Source organism: Cyanistes caeruleus, chromosome 2 (genome assembly GCF_971803275.1).
Source record: "Cyanistes caeruleus chromosome 2, bCyaCae1.hap1.1, whole genome shotgun sequence".
Classification (NCBI taxonomy): Eukaryota; Metazoa; Chordata; class Aves; order Passeriformes; family Paridae; genus Cyanistes; species Cyanistes caeruleus.
In genome coordinates, this window is record NC_141702.1 from 67359615 (window position 1) to 67380132 (window position 20518).

General features: G+C 34.4%; 1 protein-coding gene across 20 annotated transcripts in view; it reads left to right on the forward strand.

Moving 5' to 3' along the window:
* RGS7 (regulator of G protein signaling 7) overlaps window positions 1-20518 on the forward strand; it is a 258091-nt gene that overhangs the window by 105615 nt on the left and 131958 nt on the right. The gene's annotated exons all lie outside the window — the stretch shown is intronic.

The window sequence follows — 20518 nt, forward strand, 5'->3', positions numbered from 1 at the left end:
TGATAGCACTCTCTACAATGTCTGTTTATTTGGAACACAATGCTGACTAGGAATGTAAATTTTTGCCCCACAATAATTTCCTGACTGCTGTCACTGACTGAGCTTTCTGCCCCTACATTAGTGCATACAGCATCAAAGTGATTGATTCAGCACACATAAGGACGTGAAAGTCATCAGCAGTGGAGAAGGTGTGGCATGAAAAAAAAGTCTCCGGTTTTATAAACCTTTTACATAGATTAAATAATAGAAATGTTCTCCATCAGTCGAAACTCTACTAAAGTAACTTTCTGATTCTTATACACTGAAGGTTTTTACCTCTTAGTTTAGCTACCTGTCAAATCAGTTCTCATTTGTGGCTTTTTCATGGCTTTCAGAAAGTCCTGAAATAAAGTCAGAAATAAAATACTATTTTTCCACTGATATCAGTGTATCCACTGATGTTTGCAGCTACAACCTTGACAACTTTATTATTCTTTTAAAGCACTGAAGGACCTTGACCGTCCTTGTGAGACAGGGTAGAAACCATGGAGTCTTGAATCTGCCTCTATGTGGCAGTGGAAGGCGTAGCATTCATGATCTGTAAAATTGAATGGTGTCTGTTTGGAAAAATTATTAAAGAAAATTTGAAATAGTCAGGTTTTTAGTATTCAGAATTACTCATACAGCTTGTTGTCCTGCCAGAGTATTTCACTTTCGTTATGGTGAACTGTTTGTGTTGCTGCAAAAATGTTATAAATTACCTTTCTCATACTGATTGTGACTTTTTGAAAATCAGAATTCTCTAACTCAGTTTTACCAATACAAACCAAAACTAAACTTGAAATAAAATATTCTTCCATTTAATTTTCATAATTCTGAATTAAGAGAAACTCACATTGTTTTTGTAGTATATAAACTATTTAATACTTAATGTTTATATTGGTATCTTGCAACTTACAATAGAATTGAAATGAAAAAAAGTTAAAAATACCCAACCAAACGAAAACCTCCTTTTTCAATAGAAGGACCAGAAACTGGGAAATTGTTAGTAAGAGAAGGTGCTCAGCTCTAAATAAGAAATACAATATTCATTGAGTTTACGTTATGGAGGCTCATTCTTTGGTAACTGCCTCTTGAACTTAAGCCTGGGTTTCTTTGAAATTATGCATCATGATGCATATTTTTTTATACTAGAAAAACATTAAATTTTAAAATGTCTTTTTAAAAAATATTAAATATCTGTAAAATACTGTATGCATTTACTTACTGTATGCATTTAGTATTTTGATACGGACATATTGAAATTATCCTTCTGTAAATGAGCACAAATTCTCTGAAAATTTTGTATGTATTTACAGTTTTTGGGAAATGTGTAAAGTGCATTGTTTTTTGTCCAGGTGTATCAGCTTGCTGTTTCCTCTCCCTCTCCTTTATGCTACTTCTTTTATTTTGAGGATTGTCTCCTTAATAATTTGGATGTAAGAAGCTTGTGGTGTGGCTCAGTTGCGAAGGAAAGTGAGTGGCAATGATGTCTTCATACATTTTATAAAAAGGCCTGAATTAACACAAAGAAAATTGAAAACTCCTAGCTCGAGACCTGCACTGAAATGATCTTCTGAGAGGATTCATTACCAGTACTAGCCAGTTCTTTGTACTTAAGGGAGACCAAGCCCTCCATTAATAATAAAAAATAAATCACCAGAAGTTTTTTTTTTTGCTATTTTTTTCTGGCAGTTTTTTCACTCTCACTCTGAAGGAGTACATCCTGCAGTATATGCACTTCATAGTGTTCATTAGCTGGCTCATCATCTGTCAGTAATAGATTTTTGTTTTTTTCAGGCACCTAAAAGAAACTGCAGAAATCAATCTACATAACCTCAAAATCATAAATAATTGAGTTGGAACAGAGCTCAACCATCTGTCTACCAGTAGCTGTCTTAATTTCAAAATGTTGCTTGGTAGATATTTCTGTGTAGTTTACAAACAAATTATTGTACTTGATTTGAGGATATCAGTTATAATCTCTACCTGAAAAATCAATGACATAGGGGATACTTATTATGTGGGAGCCTGGCAATGTCACAGTTTGAGTTCTGGAGGGCAGAGAAGAGTTCTGTTTGCTGTTACTTTGGATAAAAAGGGCTGAGACCTTAGCTGAATTCAAGGATGTATTACCAAAATCTAGAAGGAAGATAGGGCAATGAGAGTTTGAAAGGAAATAAGAGTTGGTTACATTTGGAAAAGCAGAGAGGTACAGAGAGGAAAAACAATTTGCTGAAGTTGAAGCTCAGACAAAGGGTGGCACACTTAAATGGAACTGTTGAGAAGACCAGATGCAAATATTGGGGTTGAATCGCATTGTACAATAAAAATTTAAAAATCTTGCATGTAATAATAGCTGTGAATCCTTGAATCAAAAATTTGGAAGGATTGCTATATATTACAGTAGGAATTGATCATCTCATTTAACTTCCTATCTGACCAAGCATTCCTGTATTGCTATCACTCTTAGTTCAATTACATTTAATTGATTAAAAGAGGTTATGAATCAAAACTAAATCCAAAAAGAAATTTACATGCTATTAGGTGAGAGGCTCTGTTGACAAGTACAAAAGAATTTATGAATTTTATAAGCCCTTAAATGTCTTGGGAATAATTCTTTATTATGACTGAAATAAAAATGAATTCCATGGTAACATGTGCTGCAGTATAAGCAAACCATTTTTAGTGGGTTTTATTTTATTCTTTGCAGTGTTACTTAACAATATCACTTGATCATATACCTTACATAATGAGCTGAACATTGAGCCTCAAAATAAGAAGTTTTTTTTTTTTAACTGATAGGCTACAAGTATAATATATACATAAAGGTCAATTACAATATATTCAAAAAAAGAGTAAACCTCAAATTTGGAGATTCAAAGCCAGGACAGTCAGGAGATGACTGGAGCAGTATTCTACTCAAGGACATACAGACAAGAGCCTCACTATCTTGTAGCTTTAAGCAACAGTGAATGAAGTCTGGAGTGGTCAGAAAGTAATCAAATACAAATACAGGTGGAGTTTATAGAAATCTAAAATAATTTATTTTTATTTTAATTTTTTTTGTGCTTGGGACATTCATGTGTATGACTTCAGAGAAGGATTATTGAATGAAAAAGTCTTTTTGGCACCTGAACTGTTGAGGCTGATGTTAAAGTTACCTCTTGTCCAGTAGGAGTGGAAGAATGATGAAAAATATAGAAATGGAGATGTTTTCTACATTATATTTTATTCTGTATCTTTTAAATTATGGCAGATATTTTTTGAATTCCAGTTGATTGTCTCAGTCTTTGCAGTCCATGTGCCCTAGGCCCAAAAATTAGGTTGCTTCAATACATGGGATAATGGTTGTGAGTACTGACAGACACCGCAAGAAGGGAAAGAAGTTTGAACTTGCTTATATTCTATCCTTGTGAAGTGTGGATTAAATTTATTGCTTTTTCTGTATTTATTTCACAACCTTTACCAAGTTACTGATAGTAGAGATGTTTTGTCCTTTGTAGGTGAATGTGAGTGGGTTATGCCCCCACTGCCTTGGGGCTGCACACAGAGCAGAGATCTAATCCCGAGCTGGAAAAAGCTGTGAGTCTGGCTATGTTGGGTTCTTGCTTTTGTGTTCATGTGGCTGGTGGGCTGCTCATTACTGCAGAGCACAGGCAGGGCTTGTATCTGTGTGGAGAATTTTTCCTAGGTACATTTTCTTTCTTCTGTGACTTATATATAAAATTCATATATCATTTCTCCTTAAAAGGTTACTCTGAGGAAGGAGGAAGTGCATGTTGTGAGGTGACCAGACTTGGTCACTGCTGCCAAAATTGCCCCCACCCATGTTTTTTTTGAGAGGTTGTGAAGCTCAAAAGGGCACTTGCCCTTCTCAGATTATTGATCATCTCAGTGAAGTTAGCATTTGTGCCCTCCAAAAACCTTCTTGGAACAACCAAGCTGTCCAGCTCCTCCTGCTTGTTTCTCTTGGTGTTTCTGTGGATGTACAGGCACTTCAGAGAGCACCCTGTGCTAATTTCCTAGGAAAGGCAAGAGAATTTTCCCCACAATGCTGTCCTGTAGCCACAGGTGCTTACTTAGCTTACTTAGGTGGATAGTCTTGTAGTCTTTTTAGTCTTGTACTGCTGATTGTGAGGACTCTTGTGTCTGATAAACCCCAGACAGCTTTTGCTTGCCCATCTGCTCCACCACTTCCTCACGATTGTTGATCATCCTTTTGCACCCCTGTTGGCCTTAGTTTATAGCAAAGATACTTTTACCTTTTTTAGTCAGAAATAACTTGAAATAATGATACTGTTGAGTCTGGAGGAAATATAGATTTGAAACAAAAATGTACTATTATAGAACTTTTTCAACATTACTAATATAAAATGGAATTATGTGGTAAAGACTTAAATGATACATTTAAAAAATAAATAGTATTACTTAAAATAGCTTTTGAAGATCAGTGGTTTGGTTCTCTAAGATTTTGATGGGATGGGGAAAGGATGAACATATGATAAAGTCCTGAGATCTAAATATTGAGAACATGTTTTTGTGTCTGTGCACTATGTGTCAGCATGCACAAGTTATGTATGTTCTCATCAAGAAATGTTTCTATTTTTTTTGTTGATTCATTAAATTATTACTTGATTTCATCATAAAACCACTACCTCATTTTCTCCCTACCTCATTTTCTTTCTTTATCCACGTGGGAACTGTTTTCAGCTGTATGCACAAAAGACACAATATATATAACACTCTGTCATGCATCATCCTAACTGTGCCATTAAATGGTTACTAAGGCTCTCAAAAGCCCTGCCAAAGATTTGCAGTGAAATTTTGAAGATATCAAGGATGAGAAAACATGACCTGAATTTGAATGATGTGTTTAAAATAGTATAGTATTATGCATTTTTAATAACTGCAATTGAGGTTCTTGCAACAGCTCTGAAAGCTGTGCTTTTCTCCCAGTATAGGTAACATAAGGATCATTTAAATTATAAGAGCTCTCATGTGCTGCAGAAGTTGGAGTAACCATCTATTTTATTTGTCTAAATTGAAGTTGTGTCTCACAACTTATTTATGTACTGATTTATTTCTTTGCCTTAAACCTTTTACCTAATATAATTTAATTTTTTTCGTTTATGTGCCATGCAAAATATTAATTCTCTCATTTTTTTGCCTTTCGTTGATCAGTGGAATCACAAAACGTTACTGAAAGGGCCCTTCAGGATCATCTAGTTAAACTCCCCTGCCATGGACTTGGATGTCTTTCACTAGATCAAAAACCTATGTCTTTGACATTTGTCCTTTACCTGTTTGGTAATCTTGATTCCTGCTTTTCCAGTGCAGATGTTTAACCCCATCCTTCATGGACCACATTCCATAACTTCATTTGTTCTTTTCCATGGTTCCCTTTCTCATCACTACATCTTCTCTAGCTATAAATATTACTTATTCTATATAGTCAGAAGAGGGAATGATACTGTAGCTTTTACTTCTGCAAGTTAAATTTAAAAAATCTAGACAAATTAAATGTTTTAAATGCTGTTGAATTTGTAATCAATGTAACAAAATTACTGTGAATGTTTTAATTAAATGAGCCTCGCTGTAATGTCTGAAGTTCTAAAATAAACTTCATGTTAATTACTTATTAATTACATTAATCTGATTTTTAGTGCTGGAGTCATGGATTTGACAGCATCTGAGATGACATTAGGAGAGCATTAGTGAGGCTAAGAACTAATTATTGTTTTATGTATGTGCTTGGCAAGGATGCGAGAGAAAAGGCAGCCAGAGCAGTTTGGCACTCAGAGCTGCCCTCGGGGTAGTGCACTGTCCCAGCTGCCTCCATGTGAGCTGCAGAGGGACTGAGGTGGGGCCATCCTAGTGTTGTACCCTCCCTCGTTTGCTCAGGCAAGGCCAGAGAGAGTCAGCCCTGCATTTAAAATGAATTTCAAAATGGATTTCAATAGATTTCAACAAGTGTGGCTTACTGCTTTGCCAGCGTGAAGAAAACTTTGGATATGAATGAGATATTCTGGTGCAGTAATCTTGTAGAATTATTGGTTTGCCAGCAACAATACTCAGTAGTTACAAACTATGAGAATGAGCACGTGGTTTTCTGTATTTTGGCACCTGGTTTATCTTTTAATTTCTATGTCTCTGAGGGCTATCAAAGGACATGCACTGTGCTGCTTCTGAGCTTTTGGTAAAAATTTACAGTTTTACGATCTGGCTTGGAATGTGTAGTCCTTGGAGTAACGTGGACCCTAAATTAAAGTCTAGATTCCTCATTTTGCTATGCATAGTATAGAATAAATTCTGATTCACACTTTCCAGTTGGTTGTTACAACTCCTTTAGATGCTTTAGAGCACACAGTGGGGATGGCCTCACAGGATAATAACCTTAACTGACATAATAAAAAAAGGAAATAAAGCAAATCATAATTGTCTCCTTTTTGGGTCAGATTGATCTCATAATTATTCCTAATGAACCTCCTGTGTCTGGGGATTTCTTGCATGTATTTTATTTGGAAAGTACAGTTAAATGTGCAAGGGATTGCTGTGTGGATTCATAAATATAACTAAAATTCTAGAATCTTTGTTTATGGTTTGATAAGAAATCTAAAACCAATACAATATTCCAACATGACCAAGACAGCCTTTTTGCATCATTTTTTTTTTTTAAGAATTGCCCACAACTACTTTGGTATGGAGATGGACTACTGCTTAGCAATGAATGTCGGACTTTCAGTGACATTACAGAACTAATTCCTAAAGTTAAGCCAAGATTTAAGTTCACTTTTGGGAGTTTACAAATGTTATCAAGGACAAAAACAACTCAGGATAGACCCTGATTACTGTGTTTTAAGCCCAGCTGGAAATTAGGCACCATGCAGCCTCTCGCTCAACCCACACCTCTCTGCCCCCTCACCATGGTGGAATCGGGAGGGGAATCAAAGTAAAACTTGTAGGTTGATATAAGAACAGTTTAATAATTGAAAATACAGTAAATTCTTTCATAATGGTAAATTATAATAATAATAATGGTAATATAAAGGAAAAAACAACTGATGCACAATGCAATTGGTCATCACCTCCTGACTGATGCTAGATCCCCTTTCCTGAACCCAAACTGGCCACATTTCCAGGTAACTCCCCCAGTTTATATACCAGGTGTGACATTCTGTGGTGTGGAATATCTCTTTTGCCAGTTTGGGCCACCTCTCCCAACTGTGTTCCCTCACAGTTTCTTTTGTGAACCTCCTCACTGGCAAGGTACAAGAAAAGAAAAAAGTCCTTGACTTGGAATAAACATGACTTAACAAAGAACCAAAATATCAGTGTGTGTTCAACACCATTCTCATTCCAAATCCAAAACACAGCAGTGTAATTGCTACTGATAAGGAATTAACTCTTCCTAACTGAAACCAAAGTACTGATGCAAAAGTCTTCAATTCAGCTTGTGTTAGGCTGCAAGGTATACAGTGGGCGTTAATATGTTCAAGACTGTTTCTGAACCAAATATATCATGAATGTCCTGATATCAGACTATCCATGCTGGATATGTAGCATTCAGAGATTAAATATTTTTATTGCTTTTACCCATTTATACTAACTTAGAAATCACTGATGTTTGCAGTCTAGTGTCAGCAGATTTACTCAGAATTTAGAGTCTCCATTCTCTTTGGTCTTTTTCTATTTTATATCTCAAATCTTTTTATATTAACTCTCAACTTGCAACTAGTTCTTACGATAACAGATCTATAAAATATTTGAAATAGTAGTGGAAGCACCATGGTCACTATCTGGTGGAGTCTGTTTTAGAGTGAGGAATGATTAAAATGTTATGTCTCTGTTTGTCAGTTTGTCATTTTAGTCATAACAGTCAGACCTGGGGTCTTCGATGTTACAAGAATTCCCTAGGCACCACCTTTATTTGATCTGTAAATAAAGATTTCTTTTAAAATAGGGTTTAAGACTACAATGCTGTTACCTAAGTGATCTATTCTGTATTCAGGATTTTGGGAGGTCTTGCCAAGTGTTATGAGACGGTGAATATTTTTGTAACTTCATTTTTCAGTAATAGACTTCAAAGATCGTATCTAATTGTCTTTAAGTAGGATTATATATGAAAAAATAAATCCTGGTAAGGCTGTGTATGATGACCATAAAATGCAAATCTACACAGTTTCAAAGGAGATGCAAAGATAATGAACATGGATCTTTCCTTTGCCCTCTTTGTGATTCCCTCCTCCCTTTCTGCTTTATCTAACACATAAAAGCCTTTTGAAACTATTTCAATGTACAGGTTATTCCTTACGTTTCTCTTGCAACATCATGTACTGCAACAGGATGTGATAAGGTAATGATGGAACGAAGAGGCATACAGTAAACAAATATGTCTCTAAACATTCTACTTCAGAATAATGAACTTCTCAACAAAGTTTAACAGATTAAATGCACTCAAGACATCAACATCCAAGATGATAAGTTAGTTGTGAGGAGGGACCATACAGAAGTACAGTTTTGTGGTTTTATATATGGAATGCAACTTCTTTGATTTAATTTCTGGAACTTTATAAATAGTTTAGCTTTTGATAGAAAAGGAGGATATGTGCTGTGACAGTCATGAAGTACTTAATATTTAGAAGCCCGGTGCCTAGTGATGCTAATATTTATTCCCAAAATATCAAAGGAAATGCTCTAAGTGACTACAGTAGACTTTGATTCATGTCTCTGAGAAGACATAGGGTGTGAAAAAATGTCAGGACTCCGCAGCTTTCTGAAACAGAAAGAAACTGCAGTCTGTTTTAAAATCTGTATGCTTTAATTTTATGAAGCATTACAATGCTCCAGCACATTAAGAACTTTAGAAAGTTTTTTTATTTAATGTTTGTTTCCCTACTTGTCTTTCACATTTCTCAGCCACTGGAAGCTACAGTGACTTGCCAAAGGTCACTTGGCAGCAAAGTAAAGAAAACCAAGGATTCTTAAGTCCTCATTAAGTGACTTCTGTGCTAAATGTTACTTGGTTTGTTTCTTCCAAATGCCAGAGGAATCTTGCCTGTGAATCTTACTTTTCTCTGACCTTATTTGAAACTATTTAAAAGAAGAGAATTAGGGTTTTCTGTGTTTGTATACAACATCTGCAGCCCCTTAATTTTTCAAGGTAAAGACTAGTCGTCTAATGTATTACCTCTTTTCAGCCAAAAAAAGGAATCTGTGGTTTCTGCCTGGAAGGTGTAGGTGCTTGCAGACTATCTCTACTTATTATATTTTAATTTATTAGTGTGGAGATCTCTTTCAGCATAATCACTCTGTAGAGGAAAATACATTTTTTTTTTAGTAAGAGTCTAATTTCTTCTAGCAATTTTTCATAGCTAAGGTATTTGCAGTATGTGACAGGTCATTCTAAATGCTTCCTAAAACAGATGCAGGATTAACTGAAGCAGTGCTTCAATTGTTAAACCTGGTTACTTTCCATCCTTTAAACTGGTAAATCAGATAAATTCATAATGGAAAAAATCACTTTCAAAAGACTTGTGATTTTTCAAGTGAGAAATGCCTTTATTGCAATCAAGCTTTTCTGTTCTGAGAGTAACTTTCTATGAAAATTGTTCTCATTCATGCTACCAGTTTGATCTCTATTACAGAGATTCTAACTTTTCGAAGTATTCCAATTAACCAACTACATATCAGTTGAGAGATTTGAGGTTGAGTTGTCTTGTCCACCCCTATGGCTGACAGAAAGGTGGGCATTGCATTCAAACTTCCAGTGAGCATTCTGTCATATATACTGCTCACTGCACCAGATAAGTAGAATGAGTTTGTCCTTCTGGCAAAATAAAATTTGACCAAAAGCTAGCATTCCATAATTCTTTCCTGCAGTGTTTTGCCTATTTTTTTTATTTCTAGAGTGAAAAATAATTTCACAAATTAATTTTTGGGCTTTAATTCTGATTTCTTTTGGTTTTATGTTTTTTAATTTTAATTTGCTCAAATCCATTTTCATTTTTTTGGTTCTTAAGTTACTGTGTGTCTGATTTTAATATTCTCATTGCATACATACAGTGGTATGTGAATACCAAAACTTGTTTATAACAAAAGAATATCTCCTTTCCCAACCGTGTATCAGATAGAATAAAGAAATGGTTTTATAGCCATTATTCACAATTCTAAAGCTCACATATTTCAAATCTGTTAATGACTGCTGCTCTACTTTCTTTTGTGGCACAAATGCGATTTGACAATAAAGACATAGAATGTTTCTAATCAAAAGGAAAGTGACTGCAAAGGAAAATAAAATGTAGATACTGTAAATGTCAAGCTATGACTAAATTGGACAAGTACAGAACATCCAGACCTGATTTGCTCTAAAGTGTCTAAATCATGAGAATTCAAAAGCTCTAGTATTTTGATGACAAGATAGCCTTTTCTGCTTTCTTTATTCCAAAGGAAATTAAAGTATGGATGGTTCTTCTGGGGAAATATAACATGAATTCATAAGACAAATTCATGTTTTTAAAAACAGAGAATTAAATAAGACAAAGGCACATAGTCAATTTTAAATTTCTTTAATTCCTACAGTCCAAGTCCAGTGGGGTACTATAGCTGATGCAATTGCTGCATATAACTGAAAGGAAGTATCATAAAATGTGTTGTTTTTTCCTAATTATGCTGCAACCAGTCAAAATATAAATTAGGAAATGTCACATTGGAATGGGGTCCTATTTCACAAAGCACTGGAACATACACACTCATCACAGCGTCACCCACTTTCCTTTGATATGTCAGTTCACCAGTTTTTAATGAGTTAGCTATTTAGTTGCTTCCATTTTCTCAGAAAATTTCAGCCTTAATGTTTACTAACTGTTTAAGCACTATGATAAATAAGCCTTTACTGAAATTGCTCCCAGTCATTACATGGTAGAGGATCCTTGTGAAAATACAATTTGGAGTGAGTTTGAGAACAAACTATGTCCTTTTTCAATGGGTGGAGAAAGAAACAAGGTAAGTTTAGTTATAAGTGATGAAGCCAAAAAGTTTTGGCTTGTGTGTTTGTAAGGTAACTGCGTACAATGGAATTAGGTGTGGACTGGTATTACTGCTCTTTAGCAGTGATTTCTTTGCAGAAAACTCCTATGAAAGCCTACTGTGATCAAAGAGTATGGCTAACTTAGCTTTCATTTTTAAATAAGGAACTTTCATTTCTGTTTTGCCCACTCATTGTGTAGAATCAAAAGCCCATATAAAAATTCTGACTCTCTTCTTCCAAATAACTCCTAAAGAAAACAATGGGCTACATTCTGTTAATAAAGTTAGTTTTCTGTGACTTAAGAAATTTTTAGAAGAATGCCAGGATTTTGTGAATGCCACAGAAACATTTCCTCTATTTTAGGAAAAACAAGATTTTACATTTGTCTTAGAGTCTGGCTGATACAGTTAGAATCCTATATGGGAATAATTCTTGATATGCTAAGAAATTATAAATAAAATAGTGTCGGTTCTGGCATTCTTTGCAACATACCATTCCTTATTTAAATTACATTTTATAATTTTGTTTCATAGCAAATACTCACATTTTGTTTGGGTGTTTTTCCACAATCAAATTGAAATACATTTTAAAACTGTAAGAGCCAATGTAGAAAATACCATTTATTTCCACATAAATTCACCCCAATGTTTGTGTTTTTTAAATGTATGTAGAACTTTATTTTATTACTCCTTGCTGAATAAGACCTATGACCTATTTTTCTTAAATCTTCTAATGTTCTGATTGATGAAAAGCTCGACTAATTTCCGTAGTCAATAAACGGGCTTTCAACAAATAAATAGATGAAAAAATTTACTTTATGTGTAGAAATGCAGAATTTTGTCACTGAAGAACAAACTAATATTTGTATGCATTGCTTGTCTTAGATAAAGCTATGGTTTGAACTACAGTTCCTGAATTGCTACTAGCAAGGGCTGTATAAAATAATTTTGCTTTTTAGCGTGAAAATTAGTGCTAGAGTGTGGGTGATATTCTCGAGAAGGATAAAAGGATGATAAGGCCTGGAGCTCTGCTGGCTCAAAGGTGAGATAATGATAAGACTTTTAATAAGGAGTGAAAATATTCTGGTGTTATTGGAATGCTGGTAGCTAAATTTTTATGGAAATAAGATTTAAAAGTTTTGGTTCATTTATTTCAGTACTCTTTTTGATATGTTTGCGTGGTTTTTGGGGGTTTTTTTGGGTTTTTTGGGTGTTTTTTGTTTTTTGTTTTTTTTTTTTTTTGTTTTGGTTTTTTTTTTTTTTGTTTTTTTGCATAGGGAATGCTTCATGATTATATTTTCTGTGTACTTTATCCATTAATTGTCTGTATTGTTCACTTGTCAGATCAATAGTTCAGTATTTAATTTGTTTTCATTTTTTTTAACTTTCTTTAAGTGAAAATAGGTGAATTAAACATGCTTTAAGAACTGACATAGCCAGAATATCCACAACTGTCTATTTTCTATCTATTCAGATTAGGTAAGAATAAAATACTTGTTTTCAAGTAAGTTGTGTAACAGAGGGTGAACAGACTTCTGTGAAACCAGTCCATCTGCCATATAATGCTACATTACTGTATTACATCAGCAGCCTATTTTTTTAAAATGCCAGATAGAATTGATTCTGAAAGCTTTCCATACTGTAATACAATTAAGAACCCTTTTTTTTTTTTACAAGAACATGGTTTAAAAGTCACTTGTAAAAATTTATTTTGATGGTAGCAGTTTTACTTCTGTATTTAATGGAGTTTAATGACTCAGAACAATTTCAAGGACCAAGAGAGTAGCAATGAAGTTTTTATACAGTATTTCTCTTCTCTTGGTGCTGAAATGTTAACAGAAGATTAGAAGAAATTGCCTCCTTCAGTATTCCCCCACCACAGAGCATAGAGCAATGCAGAAATCACCAAAATACTTACCATTGTTTGCCCTAAGTGTTATTTCTGTCAATGTAATTTGAAACATTTCTTGTAGTTACTTTTTTGCTCATCAGTATTTGAAGGATAATGATATTGTACTTTTTAAGAAAGATTTAATCCTTGGTCAACAGTAGCTGCTTCTAAAATAATCTGCTTCTGTGATGTTGCTTCGTAAAGTTTGGGATCATCTGACAAGTAAGGAAAAGATATTCCAACCAGACAAATTTAGATTTAAAACCATTAATAACAGGTGACATAAGAAAGATATACTAATTTAGGAAAAAAAATCTGTTTTTTAAGACTTTAGAATTAAATAACAATGTTTTAGAGTAAATGTAAGTGTTCTCCAGAGTAACATCCATTTTTGTTAGGTGGATGAATATATCATAACTCTGTTATAGCTAATATTTTTTGTGACTGTTTTTTGTGAAGGCAAAATTTGCTATTGGCTACAATTCACTTTTGGATCTGAGTTACCTATGTATAAACTGACTTGTTTATTATTTTTAATATTCTACAAAAATATCTGCATCTGTTTTCTTCTTTAAAATCCCAGCCTGTGTACTAACCAGAATCTGTCCTTTAATTATTTTTTTTTTTTTTTTTTTTTTTTCTGCTGAATTTTGACATTTTACTTTTCTTCTTTTTTTGGAAGAACAAAATCAAACATTTTGACAACTTTTGTGATATTGTCTTGGAAGGTCCATTTGGGATCTCAGAGATCAAGTTTCCATTGAACTTCTCTGTTTCTGAAATGCACAGGGGACTTAATTTTTAGTGTCAGGATTATCATATTATAAATGATCACTACAGCCCAAGAAAGTGCTTGGTTTGAATTTGAATTTTTCCTAAGAAATAATATTTCTATCTCTGGTAGCACAGTCTAGAAGCTGAAATCTTGGCCTGAGAGATTAATAAAAATTATTTATTGGTTTTGCTGTTTAAAAATATATATATTTTATTTTGAATGAAGTATTTTTGCAGAAATCTCTATTAATAAAAACAGTTTTTCACCAAGACCTCTTTCATCAAACTGTGTTTTCTTTTGAAGTGCCCATAGTGATGCTTCTCTTTTCATCATTCCAACCAAAGTTTCATACATGTGATAGAAATAATTATTTTACCAAAAGCAGAAATGCAATTTCCAAAATTATCATTGATTTAGGTGGTTTTGAAATTTACCATCTGGATGTGTTTTTTCAACTCCTTTGGGAAAGCTGTCTCTGGTTTTGTTGTGCAACAATAACACTGAAGGTTTGAGAAATGTGTATTTTTATTAATCCTCATTAATAGTTTCTAAATTCCAAGAAAAACAGGTAAATAAAATTAAATGCTTTTCTTCATCTATGTGGAATTTAAACATGAGAAACATTTAGTTAAAGTAGTAATTTTTGGATCAGTTCATAGCCTTTTATATTTTCTGTAACTGATTCTGATATTGACTAAATATGGAAAATGCTTCTTGGCTAGAAAAGGCCAGAGCAAAAATAAATTATGAAGTATTAATACTATGAAACAATTTTAAAGCATATCTGTATTATTTTGCAGGTGGTTAATTAAAAAAACATAGCCTTTTTGTTGTTCGAAATTGCATTTTCGTGAGCCAACTGCCTGATTTTTCATAGACTTAGTATAGCATTTTCTATAACCTTTTCTTGGTTTCAAAGCTGAATCAGTATCATATATTCCTCCGAAGTTATATGTTCTCTCTGTAATGCCAGTTTAGTTGTTTTTAGCTTCAGTCTACTCTTCACAGCCCAGCTACATAGCATTGGTATACATTCAGTGAACTGGGTGTATGTCATATATCCAGATGTAGGATTCTTAGGTGAGATAAAAAATTTAATTAAAAAAAGTGAGACTAATAGCCCTTGCAGTGTTATTGGTTTTTTGACTATGTTCTGATATGCTGAGTTCTCAAAAAAATTACAGTGATAGAAGCAAACTTGTACTATTTTTCTTAATTGGAATGAAGAAGAACTTTTTTTTTTTCCTTTGGGCCAGCGGGGGGCTGGAATACAGTATTAAGTAATTAAGTAAGTGTTTTCAGATCAGTTTATCCAAGGAAATAACAGTGAGAAATAACTGTAGAATGATGGAGGAAATAGAAGGTTTCTGGGAGATCTTCCATTTACTCAGTGTATGAAGCAGAGAAAAAGAGTGGTGCATCAAACCATGAGCTCAAGGCTAGCAGTCCTTAGGAGAAAAGATGTTTACTTATTGGCATAAATTACTACCTATAGAATGTACTATGTGGTATCTTCAAGATTTTCCATTCAGTTTCATACAGTTTCTTGTGACAGGGATTAGCCTTTATTCAGTCTTTACCAAGGGATCACTGACAGCTTTTGCTTCCAAACAAGCCACATGATTACAGGTTAATGACAGGAGCTCAAAGTATGCTTTTAAGTTATCCTTCTTTCAGAAAGTATTACAATAGGTTTTTGAATAGCGCAAGAACTACTTGTATGGTTTGTATTAAACGACAGGAACCTTTTAAATGACATGCTGATTTTGATGACTCAGCGTTTTAGTTACATGAATAAGACTAGATCATGCTTAAAATTATCATTCAAACCCACAATTTTGAATCAGTAAAGTATGCAGAGCCTTTCTTATTGATGCAAGTTTAGTGATGAACATACAGGGTTGATAGTAAGGAGAAGCCCAGTGGGACTGTTCATTTAATTAGGCCTCAAAAATAATTGCACGGAACTGGCATCAATTTTCAAATAAATTCCAAATAACCTTAATTATTCTTAATAAATGACAAAAGGTTTGCCCTGCACTCATTTAATGTAAGCACAGGCTTAGATATGTAGTAGCACTCTTGTTATACAACCATTCTGAAAAATTACCTGTTGGTTGAATCTGAAACAGTATGGATAATTAGGGAAAATTAATTTGAATCTTAATTAGAAATTCACATTGACAACTACAAATGAAGCCATAAGAGTAATGACAGATAATGATTCAATACAGACCTTTGTGCTACACGTGAAGCCAGAACATCTTTTGCTCTCCACAGGTGTTCTTTTTAGGGACAGAGTATGAACTATTTGCCCACACCAGCATCTTCATATGCAGAAGGAAAGAAACATGATGCAGAGGTGCCAGCATCATAGGAACATGTGGAAAATTAGGCTCTTGAAAGTATCTCCACTGCATCTATTTAATATGATTGGAAACTTCTGTGTTGGTTTCTCGTTTGATTTTATGATGTCAAATAATTATTTCAGCAAATAGAGGCTCTGAAAAGAATGAGACCAGTCATTCTTGTATTCTTTTAATTAAGTTATTCTATAATTTAATGTTCATCAGAGAGTACCTAGGGCTGTTTCCTGTATTTGTAGACCAGAGATGCAATATTGCTTTCTTAGAAAAACTCCTGACTGACTGCTTTTATATCAGCAAGCTCAGAGAGTTCGTGCATGACTGTCATTAACATTTTGGTTAATCCTGCATGTTTCAAGCCAACTTTCAGCACTGTATTTTAGTCAAAAATCTAAATGTACTTTTCTGAACTTCTGAATGTTTTAAACTTGGTTTTCATACAAAGTAGGAATAATGAGTTGAAATAACCCAATTCTGCATGAAATGGAAAATGTTAAAATCTTTGACATGAAGATTCTAAACTATCTTGTTGCTACACATTTGATTAAGAAAAAGAGGTGTCAGCATTCTTAAACTGAGATTGTTTATTTTACTTTGGTGACTTTGCTTCATACACTGAGTAAACTGGAGGTTTCCCATTAACCTTCTATCTCGACCTCCATGGTTATTTTTACTGATTTGATCTGGCCATCAGTTTGCCTGTACCTGTGCTTGTCACTGAAGCAGTCAGAAGAAAGGTGGCCCTTATGTTGTAAGGAACCTGGTGTCTGTCTCCTACCCTGCAAGTTTTGTTCAGCTCATATTGCTTGATGTACATCTCTGCATGGTGAACAGGCTGAGGAAAACTTCCTGCAACCTTCTGGCCAACTGCACTAATGACCTTGGACTTGGAAGTGTTAAAGCAGAGAGGGGAGAAAATGTCTAAGGAAACATGTTGCATTCTGTAAGAAATATACCATGACTCTTTGTACTTTTTAACAAGTTTGGATAAGGTTTATAGCTAGTTCCACTGGGCTATTCCACCCCTGCATTCATGTAAAAGGAGAAGAAAGATTTTAGCAAAATGAAGAAAGTTGTAGTGTGGGTGGACCCCAGTACTCTCAACGTAAGAGCAATCCCCGTTCTGATGTATGATAACTGAAATTATAATACAAAATTATACTTCTTTCATTTTGGTAGAGTCTTAATTCTCTGTTACTAAATTATTTTTTTTTTTAATGAGACAAAAATCAAATTAAGACATTTGCATGTGTGTAAGTAAGCCAAGCCTTCAAGTTTTTACCATGTATTTCTTGAGCTAGCTTAGTTCCAGATTGATTACATTTTCTAGTATATTTGTATCCAGTGATCATCTTTATGTGCAGTTTAGTGATTTAGGCTCAGTTTTAGTGGAAGAAATAAAACTCTTGTCCTGCACTAACAAATGTTTTGTTTTTCACTTCTGTTGTGTTTGAGTTAATGAAAAAAAAAGAAAACCCAAAGCAAAACCTGTTCTTAAGGTGCAGTGATGCTGAATTATGGTTCAGATTAATAATTTTTGCAAGATGTGCAGACCAGCAGCAATGAAATTCTTACTTAGAAGTTTAAAGATCAGGATGTACCCCCACAAACCACATGGCACAGTGGCAATGAGGGACCATGAAAATTCTGCTCTCAGGAGCTGTATTCTTTTCACCTAGCTGTAAATAGTTAAAGGATACTGTCCTGGTGTGTTGTCAAGAGCTCCACTGGTTCTGCTGCTGGGGCGAGTTGGGGATGCCTAGCTCCCAGCGTGTTCAGAGCAGAGTCAGTTGTCACTGTTCAATGGTTCCTGTATCTTGTAGCCCTTCTGTTACAGGATACTGTTATCTGCTTTCTTTTTGCTTTAGAGAAGATGCATTGTCACTGTTGTCATAGAGTTAGGCTTGGAAATAGATTTCACAGAGTCTTTACGTGTCAAGATGAAGGCTGCAAATTATCTTCACAAGGAGACAAGTGAAGTTTTAAATATTAATATTGTAAGTTTGTTCTGAGTTGTCTATGCATCAGTTAGTGAGTTTTTGTCAGGGTTAGAATTACCTCACTGGTAAAAAAATGGCACATTTTTTAAAGAAGACATTTATTTCTAAAGCATTCTGTAGGATTTGTGCTGCACTGAAACATCTTTCTAGCTATACTTTCCCAGTTAATGATGTATAATGATGACTGAAAAGCTAAAAGATATGCTTATACAACTTACTCTTCTCAAGCATATTGACCTTCATTTGCAGAATGATCAGGAGGCAAATTATTTGTGAGTTCGAGTTACTTGAGAATAAAGGATCCCACTGTAAGATGAGAGCCAGACAGGTTTAGCCAGGTAAGAGTGTATGACTAGAAAAAAGTCTAATTCTGAGGTGAAATGAAGAAGCTTCTATTTCATTTTTGAGCATTGGGTCAGGTGACTCAGAAAAAAAACAATGATACATCAGGAAGGAAAATTATTATATCAGGCAGCAGCATGTGTTTCCCAGATTAGGCTTCTTGAGCAAAATTAGATTAAGATTTTCTTTCATCATTCTAATTAAACTATTGTGCCCTTTTCATTGTTTTAGGTCATTGTTGATGAATGACAGAGGAGTGCCTTGACTGCTGCTTCCCAAATATAATTAAGTTTGATGGTTTTCAGTGGAACAGGTTATCTATTTGCTGAATTTAAAGCAGCTGAAACAGAAACAGGATCTGTATATTTTAGAAGTTAAACTGTGCACCTGCATATGTTGGATTGGATAGGTTTGAATCTTTAATTTGAACTTTTCTTTTTCTTTTGAATTGCCCTTCATTTTCTAGAGTTCTTATGTTCAAGGTTTAGGCTAACCACAAACCACAAGTAACTTCTTAGATTTTCATGCAAGAGATCAGCTGTACCTAATTAGTAGACTGCTGTTGTGTTGTGTGTTCAGAACATTCCTGCTGACTTAGGAGGTAATCTTTGCTCACTCAGTTATCCAGGCAGCTCCCAATAACACTGGCTGGAGTGTGAGCTGCCTTTTGCACAGACAGAATTCATGCCCAACACAGAAGAGTAATATGAGCTTGATATAAAGGGGAAGCTGTGATTTTGCAGTGCAGACATCCTAGAGTTCACTTTGCTAATCAGAACCAGAGAGGACTCTCCCAGAGCTTCAGTCTTTCTCAGAGTTAGATTTTATGCTGTTTAAATTAAATCCTGTCCATGAAGAAAGTTTAGGAAAGCATATGTAAATGTCAGCTAACAATTTGTTCCATGTACTCTCAAAAGACTGATTATTGACAGCACTGGGCATTTAACATTTGCACTTGTGTTCTTGAGCAAGCAGTAACTGCATCTCTCTACCTGTAATACTGTGTTTGAGAAGTGTGGCCTGTGTTACAGTAATCCTTATTATATTGCAAATAACATCTTTAGAGTTGCCTTATGTACAAATTATATTCTGTACTTTGTTCTAGTGTAACGTGTTATTCACTCTGTGGTTCTAGCAGTATTCTCACAAACTTACTCTGCATGTGTGGAATTTTTCACCAAATATGATCAGCAAAAATATTTACTTGAATTTGAGTGAATTCTTATTCACTTAAGGGCAAAATAAGACAGTTTACCAACTGAATTTGAAAGAAGTTGATGCAAACCTTCAGTTACTATGTGGATAAAAAATGTAGGGACAGATGCCATTTCACAGATAATGGTTGACAAGCATAGATATGCTTGACAATTTCTTCAGAATTCTATTAATAGCCTTCTCCATTTAAATAATTCAATTCCATGTCAGATGAATATTGGTTCTTTTCTTCTGTTACATTTTGCACATTGCTGAATTCTGAGCAATAGATGAACTTTTTCACACCTTGTTAACAATATCTACTTCTTGTGTTTACTTTTTGGTTTGGACAATGACACTGCATTTGTATTCCTTAGGTTGTTAATACATGGTCTGTAAGTACATGGAACATGGGAACCTCCAGATATTCTATGTATAAATAGCTTTTTCATGAGCAGTCAAGCTAAATGATTTTGTTTTCCTTTTTCTTTTTTTGGTATAGGCATTTGTTCTAAGTACACTACTGGTGACTCCAAATGCTGTTCCCTTTCCTGGCTCTGTACAACTCCCTTATTGGGCTAATTAATACACAACTGCACCCAATGCCTGTTTGATTTTTGCTGATGTGGGACATCCGTCTTTATGGGGAAAAGGTGCATGACAGAATGTCATGTTATTCTGCTTGCACAGCACAGCCCAGCCACAACCTTTTAATGAAGTTTTTGAAAACCTATTAGGGGTACAGAAGCAACATACAAAAATTTTTTAAACTTTGACTAATAAAGGAGTATCAAATTACCTGTCACACAGAGCTTTTCATATGAAGCAGGTTGGTGTTTTTAGTAAAAAGAAAGAATAGTTGTAATTAATTTCATCATAGTTTCATTGAACATTTTGAGAAGTT